The 9,657-nt window shown below is 34.6% G+C and overlaps 1 long non-coding RNA gene across 1 annotated transcript; it reads left to right on the top strand.

Annotated features, from left to right (window-relative positions):
- Window positions 1–2,555: 2,555 nt before the first annotated feature.
- On the top strand, window positions 2,556–5,345 carry LOC134254993 (uncharacterized). The gene is made up of 2 exons (XR_009989421.1): window positions 2,556–2,830; window positions 5,289–5,345. It is a non-coding gene; the product is annotated as an uncharacterized LOC134254993 (long non-coding RNA).
- Window positions 5,346–9,657: the final 4,312 nt, after the last annotated feature.

Below are 9,657 nucleotides of genomic sequence, written 5' to 3'. Positions count from 1 at the left end.
GTGTCAGGGCGGGGCTCTATTGATTATATAGAGGAAATACATGAATTCTTTGAAAATCTTCTTTACTCCTGGGTATTAAATAAACTAACTAAGTATATAGTTATGATGAGCAAGAGTGCCTCTACCAAAATTGTGAATTTTATGGCCCCAGGGTCAGGGGTTCTGGTGTTAGGGTGGGGCTCTATTGATTATGTAGTGAAAATACATGAATTCTTTGAAAATCTTCTCTGCTCCTAGATTTTATATAATTTAACTAAGTACATAGTTATGATGAGCAAGAGTGCCTCTACCAAAATTGTGAATTTTATGGCCCCAGGGTCTGGGGTTCTGGTTTTAGGGCGGGGCTCTATTGATTATATAGTGAAAAGACATGAATTCTTTGAAAATCTTCTTCTCTGCTCCTAGGTTTTATATAAACTAACTGAGTACATAGTTATGATGAGCAAGAGTGCCTCTACCAAAATTGTGAATTTTATGGCCCCAGGGTCAGGGGTTCTGGTGTCAGGGTGGGGCTCTATTGATTATATAGAGGAAAAACATGAATTCTTTGAAAATCTTCTTCTTTACTCCTGGGTATTAAATAAACTAACTAAGTACATAGTTATGATGAACAAGAGTGCCTCTGCCAAAATTGTGAATTTTATGGCCCCAGGGTCAGGGATTCTGGTGTTAGGGCGGGGCTGTATTGATTATACATGTATAGTGAAAAAACATTAAATTTTTGAATATTTTCTTCTTTGCTCCTAGGTTTTAAGCAGATGAATTACCTATATAGTTATGAGCAATCCCTAATCTTCAAGAATTGTAAATTTCAAGGCCCCAGGGTCAATTGTACCATAGTGGGGGGGGGGGGGAGGCTGTACTTATGTACTGAAAATGAATGAATTGTTTGAAATGTGCTCCTTAGTATTAATCAAATATTTTTGAAAAGCAAGTATGCCTTTCCAAAAATAGTGCAATGTGTGGATCTAGGCCTAAGAGTCAAGGGTTCATGTGTGGTAGCGGCACTACTGATTATTGCTGAATATTACTGATTAGTTGAAATGCATTTTTTGTTCCCCTACCCTGCCTATGGGTATAAAGTAACCAAACTAAGGAACTGCTAAGTGTATAGTTATGATGACCAGATTGTAAATGCTATAGCATCTGGCTTAAAACATGGATCAAATTCAGTCACTGGGAAGTTGTTGAATAATGCTCAGGTGACCTATAAGGCCCAGGGGCCTCTTGTTTTAAAAATAGTTCATATGTTGAGCATGTTCTTGCATATTGAATAAACTGAGATATATATACTCCGTCCGCAGATGATGAAGGTATATTGCTGCATAAGTAAGAAAGTTAATGATAGAAAAGTTAGTCATCGCGTTTGTCATATAGCTTGGTTGTTAGATTACCATTAACATTTTTTTTTTTAAAGTAAAATATCTAGTTCATATGAAACAGATGTGTCAGACTCTGTGAAATATTTTATCTCAAGCTGAAGACAGAAAACCTTAATGTTCTAACAAAGTTCATTATATTTTAATCTTATTTCAGGTGTCAAAGATTTGTCTGATTCACAATCCAAGGCCACGGATGTTAAAAGAGACAGAATAAAGGGTATGTTTAATCAATAATTGGAATTGATTTATAAGCTCACCTGAGCGGAAGTATCAAGTGAGCTTTTCTGATTACATTTTGTCCGTCGTCTGTCCATCAGTCCGTCTAGCTGTCCTTCTGTCTACCTCTCTGTCCGTCTGTAAACCTTTCACATTTTCGACTTCTTCTCAATAACCACTGAGCGAATTTTGACTAAACTTGGTACAAAGCTTCCTTTGGTGATGGGAAATTTAATTTTTATAATGAAGGGTCAAGTCCTCTCACAAGAGGAGATAATCAAGAAAAGACAAAATAGGGTGGGGTCATTAAAAAATCTTCCTCTCAAGAACTACTGTGCCAGAAAAGCTGATACTTATGTGGTGGCATCCTGGGGTGGTGTAGATTCTAAATTGTTCAAATCATGATCCCCAGGGAGAGGGTGGGGCCACAATTAATATTGCTATTAATATACAGAATAAACAAAGCGCTAGTCCTTCTGACCAATCAGATAACAGCATTTAGACAAACCCATGAAAAAATAAATACAACACATGGTTTTTAAGTTTTTTGCTTAAAAGATTTTTTTAGAACAAACTTTCTGTTAACTTTATGCGCATTTGGGAATAATATAATATTTACGACAATTTTACCGTGAACAAACATGACTTGAAAGCTTAGAATGCATTTAAAGTGGGATAAAAAAAATCTGTCATTAGGAGGTAGCAATCCCAAAATTTAAACTTACGTTAAATATTTGATATAAATACGATAAATGTTTAGTTTTTAGAGCCCAAAATAAAAATCTTATCAAATAGACATCAGTCTTTATTATATTTAAATGTATTTTACAAAATAGTCCATGCAGTTTCTAATATTTGTGGTGAGATATTGGGATAAAACGCATTCATGGATAATCATGGGATTCTCTTTTCTCCGCATTATACGCCATTTCTTATGCCCATTTCAAGTCTACAAAGCTTAGGCATTCGGCATCAATGAAACCCGTGATAAGTTAAAACTATAATACAGTAAAACTTCTCTAAACCGGCCAGCTGCCGAACTGAATAAAATGGCCGGTCTAGAGGGGTGCCCGGTTTCCCAAGAATATAACATACGGAAGATATGCAGAACTTTCAACTGTGTGACAGATGCTAAGAAAAATATATAATTGGTGTCTGTTATAATTATCTGTCAACATATTATTAATTATCGGCAGACACGTAATGTATATATTCTTAAGGTATAACAAGATGTGTTTGTAAAACACTGATGCCCCCGTATGGCAACATAGCAAAGATTAAGCTTTTATTAAATGCAAATTTAATTAATTGGTATCAAACGTAGGGTATTCTCACTGGAAAACAATTGTGAAATTCGAAAGTAAGCTAATGTTAAAGGTTTTTAATAAGTACAAAAATCTCCAAGGTCAAGGTCAAAAGGTCAATGTAATTAGTATCAAATGAAAGGTCTTGCCACATAAAATACTAATGTAGAGCCTGAAAGCCCTAGCCCTAACCGTTCAGAAGTTATGGTTAAAGTTTAATTTCTTAAAAAGTAGGTCAAACTCCAAGGTCAAGGTCAAAGCATCAAAGTTATTGTTATCAAATGAAAGGTCTTGTCATACGGATCATATATACATGGTGTCCCAAAACATATGTTACACTTTTAATCATATACAACTTTATCAAACCAAAAGCATTCACGAAGATATTTTGTCAACATGAAGTGTATTAGTATACATTTTATCTGACAAATTTTTGAGAAATTCTATTATAAATTAAGGTAATTATGATGTCCTTATGATGTCATCATATTTTTTAATATGGAACCTTCATGTGAACAGCTGGTAAAATTTTGTTAAACTTTACTATGGGTCTAAATCTTCTACTTTAGTCATTAGAACCATGGGAAAAATCATCCTGTAACGAAATAACTCAACAGAATACTTATATACAAATTTGTGTAGGAGTCTGACTTTAAGGCACCATAAATGACACATGACTTAATTATGGCATTAGAAGACCAAGGGTGCCCGTACCACGGAGACGATTAATCTCATTGATTAACTTATTTCTGAAACTTTAAAAAAAGGGAAAAACTTAAACGAGTTCTGTATTAACAATAAAGCACCATTCATAAATCCAATGTCCATAAAATACTCAAATTTTAATTAAAATTAATTCCTTACAAGATAAGTATGATGCAGCATTTGAAAGAGACAGATATTAGAAGTCATTTTAGGTTTGCCTATTGGATTTGAATTAGACCCAACCCTGAAAAATTAACTGAAGTATTTTTTTCCGATGAAGGCTGAAGCCCACTTCCATTTTAACAATGTATTTAAAGAAAATCTTAAACTCATTCGTTTGGTGAACTCCAGTTTTAATGTGGAAAACCATCCAAACTGTTAAAGTGTTACATTTAGGTTTGATAAAAAACATCAGAAATCGTGTTTAAACAGTGTTAATTTAATAGGACCTCACTTAGAAGAAGATGTTGTAAAATGACAAATGTTATTCTAAACAAAAAATATTGATAATAAATAAGGAAACTTTGACACATGTTTACTTGACGAAAAATTCATAACAATTGTATTATGTATATTAAATTTCATTCATATAACTTGTGGCATAAAATTTCTATAACAATTCAATAGTGTAACATATGTTTTGGGACACCCTGTATAAAGTATGAAAGGAACTATCCCAACGTCTTTAAAAGTTATGGTCAAGTTTGCTTTTTTAAAGTAGGTCAAGCTCAGAGGTCAAGGTCAAGGATCTTCATATCCAATGAAGAGTCTTTTCTCAAGAATTAGATATATGAAGTATAAAGCCCTATCTCTTACTGTTCAAAAGTTATGGCCAAGTTTAAAGTTTTTCACAAGTACGGAAATCTACAAGGTCAAGGTCAAAGGGTCAAGGTTTTTGGTTTCCAGTGAAAGGTCTTTTAACAAACATTACTTATGTGAAGTATAAAAGTCCTGGTGTCTATTGTTCAAAAGATATGGCCAAAGTAAAATTTTAAATATTTTCTTAAAAAGTAGGTCATACTCCAAGGTCAAAGGGTCAAAGTTATTGTTATCAAATGAAAAGTCTTGTCATAAGAATCAAATATGTAAAGTATGAAAGCACTAACCCTAACTCTTTAAAAGCTATGGCCAAGGTTTGCTTTTTTAAAGTAGGTAAAACCCAGAGGTCAAGGTCAAAGGGTCAAGGATCTTCATATCCAATGAAGGGTCTTCTCGTAAGGATTACATATATGAAGTATGAAAGCCCTATCCCTTACTGTTCAAAAGTTATGGCCAAGGTTAAAGTTTTTTCACAAGTATAAAAATCTACAAGGTCAAGGTCAATGGGTCAAGGTTGTTGGTATCGAGTGAAAGGTCTTTTAACAAACATTACATATGTGAAGTATAAATGTCCTGGTGTCTACTGTTCAAAAGATATGGCCAAAGTAAAATTTTAAAATTTTCATGTAAAAGTGGGTCAAACTCCAAGGTCAAGGTCAAAAGGTCAAATTTGGTGGTACGCAAAGAAAGGTCTTGTCACAAGGAATACACATATGAAATATGAAAGTCATAGCTCCACTAAATCAAAAGTTATGGGCAAGGTTAAAGTTTTTGCGGACAAACAGACAAACAGAGAGACAGACAGACAGACACGACAAAAACTATATACCCCCGAAACTTCGTTTACGGGGGCATAAAAAAGGAAATTATTATTAGTGAGGATAAATTTGACTACATGTTGATTTTTATAAAAAGAAATTTGAAAAAATAAGAACAGAAAAAAAACATGATGAGATACTTTATTAACCATAAGCGAAACAAGCAAATTCAAAGAATTGAGGTCCCCCGCTTTCGGTGTCCAAAGTAAACAGTATTTTAAGAGTCTGTCAACTCCAAGGTCAAGATCAAAGGGTCAAAGTTGTCGATTTCCAATGAAAGGTTTTCGCACAAGAATAACATATGTGAAGTATGAAAGTCCTAGCCCTTACTGTTCAAAAGTTGTGGTCAAAGTTAAAGTTTTTTTTTATATAAGTACGTAAATCTTTAAGTTCAAGGTCAAAAGGTCAAAGTTGTTGATATCCAATGAAAGGACTTGCCACAAAGAGTACATATGTGAAATATAAAAGTCCTAGTGTCTACCGTTCAAAAGCTGTAACAAAAGTTTAAGTTTTTTTTTAAAAAGTAGTTATTCTAATAAAACTCAAATGTCAAGGTCAAAGGGTAAACATTGTTGGTATCCAATGAAAGTCTTCTCACAAGGATTACATATGTGAAGAACGAAAGCCCTAGCCCTCACCGTTTAAAAGTTATGGTCAAGGTTAAGGTTTTTTCATAAGTATTTAAATCTCCAAGGTCAAAAGGTCAAGGTTGTTGTTATCCAATGAAATGTCTTGCCACAAGAAATACATATGTGAATAATAAAAATCCTAGTGTCTACCGTTCAAAAGTTGTGACCAAGGTTTAAGTTTTTTAAAAGTAGTTAAAACTCCAGGGTCAAGGTCAAAAGGTAAAAGTTATTGGTATCCAATCAAAGGTATTTTCACAAGGATTATATATGTGAAGTATGAAAGTCTTAGTCTTCACCATTCAAAAGTTATGGTCAAGGTTAAATTTTTTTTTATAAGTACGTAAATCTCCAAGGTCAAGGTCAAAAGGTCAAGGTTGTTGTTATCCAATGAAATGTCTTGCCACAAGAAATACATATGTGAAATATAAAAGTCCTAGTGTCTACCGTTCAAAAATTGTGACCAAGGTTAAAGTTTTTAAAAGTAGTTAAAACTCCAGGGTCAAGGTCAAAAGGTAAAAGTTATTGGTATCCAATCAAAGGTCTTTTCACAAGGATTAAATATGTGAAGTATGAAAGTCTTAGTCTTCACCATTCAAAAGTTATGGTCAAGGTTAAAGTTTTTTTTATAAGTGCGTAAATGTCCAAGGTCAAGGTCAAAAGGTCAAAGTTGTTGTTATCCAATGAAAGGTATTACAACAAACAATACATATGTGAAATGTGAAAGTCCTAGTACCTCCTATTCAAAAGTTATGGCCAAAGTAAAAGTGTGGAATTTTTGTGTAAAAGTAGGTCAAACTCGAAGGTCAAGGTCAAAAGGTCAAATTTGGTGGTACCCAAAGAAGGGTCTTGTCACAAGGAATACACATGTGAAATATGAAAGTCATAGCTCTACTAAATCAAAAGTTATGGGCAAGGTTAAAGTTTTTGTGACAGACAGAGGACAGACGACCCTTTATATGAGTTATTCCCCTCGCTTTCGCGAAAGCGGGGGACAAAAATAAACCAAACCCTTTGCCTAACTGAAGTCTATACAGAATACTGCATGTGTATCTGTGTATCGCTTATGTCATTAAAAAAAATGTTTGTACTTCAGTAACAAGTAAATAATTAAAACATTTCTGAGCAAAACTTCTGTTATTTTAATTATGAAATGTATACATGTATTTTGGTAAACATTTTATTTTTTTTTTTTTTTCTTAGCATTTATTAACAGTCCCCAATTTTAAGGCCGCTTATGTGGATTTAAAAAGATGATGCAATATGGCGTGCATTAATTTGTTGATTCATTCTGTGTTTTAAATTTATCAGTTTTTTCTTGATATTTTATTTATTCAAGTTTGATTTATATTTATCTCATGAACACAGCTCAGACCCGCCACTCACGTAGTCTGGCACAATGACTACCCCATCAAGACGGCTAAACAATATAAAACCTTATGAGGCCATATTCAGTTTTTCACATCTCTGACTTCTAGTGGGTAGGCTATTTTTCACACCACTGGCCGGTAATTATTACCCCTCTGGCCAATGACAGTTAAATTTCTTGCAATCAAAAAGTGGCCGGTATGATGAGGGGAAATTTCCTATGTTTCTTAACTTTTGTTCTTGGGAAAGTGGCCAGTGTCCGATTTTCAGGGGTGGCCTGTTTTAATGAGAGTTTAATATGTGTAAAGAAATGTTAAGAATTTTGCCGTGACATATAAATTTGCCGGTGTTCAGGGAGAACCGGTTTCCAGGGGGGCCGGTTTGGAGAAGTTTCACTGTTAGTATTATATGTGGATAGCCCATACGATAAACACTAAGTCTTACAACTGCGACTTATGGTCTATACACCTAGAATTTAAGCATTATCCATGAAAATCGGACGGCTAAGCAAAATCATATTTACCAACATAAAATATATACTGGTAAATGTTATAATTGAACTTGATAGAAACTACTGATGCCATCTATACCTTCATTCAAAACAAGTACATTCTATTATGCATTTTTAGCTCACCTGAGCCGAAGGCTCAAGTGAGTTTTTCTGATCACATTTTGTCCGGCGTCCGTCTGTCTGTCTGTCCGTCTGTCTGTCTGTAAACTTTTAACATTTTCGACTTCTTCTCAAGAACCCCTGGGCCAATTTCAACCAAACTTGCCACAAAGCATCCTTGGGTAAAGGGGATTCAAGTTTGTTCAAATGAAGGGCCACTCTCTCATTCAAGGGGAGATAATTGGGAATTAATGAAATTTTGGTGGTATTCTTTAAAAATCTTCTTCTCAAGAACCACTGTGCTAGGAAAGATGAAACTTATGGGGAAACATCATCAGGTAGTGTAAATGCAAGTTTGTTCAAATCATGACCCCCGGGGGTAGGGCAGGGCCAAAATGGCGTCCAAAGTTTTACATAGAAATATATAGGAAAATTCTTTAAAAATCTTCTTCTCAAGAATGACAAAGCCATAGTTCATCATATTTAGATGGAAACATCCTCAGGTAGTGTAGATTCAAGTTTGTTCAAATCATGACCCCCGGGGGTAGGGCGGGGCCAAAATGGCCGACCAAAGTTTTACATAGAAATATATAGGAAAATTCTTTACAAAATCTTCTTCTCAAGAATAGCTAAGCCATAATTGATCATATTTATATCAAAACATCCTTAGGTAGTGTAGATTCAAGTTTGTTCAAATCATGACCCCCAGGGGTAGGGCAGGGCCAAAATGGCCGACCAAAGTGTTACATAGAAATCTATTGGAAAATTCTTTAAAAATCTTCTTCTCAAGAATAGCCTAGCCATGATTGATCATATTTACATGGAAGCATGTTCAGGTAGTGTAGATTCAAGTTTGTTTAAATCATGACCCCCGGGGGTAGGGCGGGGCCAAAATGGCCGACCAAAGTTTTACATAGAAATATATAGGAAAATTCTTTAAAAATCTTTTTTTCAAGAAAAGCCAAGCGATAATTGATCATATTTATGTGGAAACATCCTCAGGTAGTGTAGATTCGAGTTTGTTCAAATCATGACCCCGGGGATAGGGCGGGGCCAAAATGGCCGACCAAAGTTTTACATAGAAATATATAGGAAAATTCTTTAAAAATCTTCTTCTCAAGAATAGCCAAGCCATGATTGATCATATTTATAGGGAAGCATCCTCAGGTAATGTAAATTCAAGTTTGTTCAAATCATGACCCCCAAGGGGTAGGGCGGGGCCACAATGGCCGACCAAAGGTGCTCAGGTGAGCGATGTGGCCCATGGGCCTCTTGTTTCCTTTACCGAGATAAAAATGCCAAGGTTGTTCACGGTAAACATGTCTGGAATACTTATTCTTCAAAAGTTTTTATCTTACTTCAACAGATTTTTTGTTTAAAAAATCTTTTTGAGGAAAAAAATAAAGCACGTGTTATCTTATTGTTCTTTTAAAAAAAAATGCAGTTGTCTGATTGGTCAGAAAAATAATTTTATGTGTACCTGATGAACATTTATAGCAATTTTGATCATTGTTCTTGACTTCCATACTGTATGCAGGGAAATTTTCTCCCCCGTTTTATTTTGGCCCCTTTCGCCCTACCCTCATTTGGCGAATTTAAAACAGGACGAAATGAAATAATACAGTATAATTTCTTATATAAAACTATGATTGGGCGAATTTAAAATGGGACATAATTGTTTGTAAGTGTAAAAGGGCGAAAATAACCCTGTACACAGTATTTGGAAATCGTCCAGACCTGCTATAATAATTGTATGAACAATATTTGACAAAAGTATCATGCTGAAGTGGTCATGGTGGTGCACTTTAT

This window comes from Saccostrea cucullata, unplaced genomic scaffold (genome assembly GCF_032062105.1).
Source record: "Saccostrea cucullata isolate Sc308-1 unplaced genomic scaffold, CSIRO_AGI_Scuc_v1 ctg17854, whole genome shotgun sequence".
NCBI lineage: Eukaryota > Metazoa > Mollusca > Bivalvia > Ostreida > Ostreidae > Saccostrea > Saccostrea cuccullata.
Note: the sequence above shows the minus strand (reverse complement) of the source record. Positions and strands in the feature narration are given on the sequence as shown.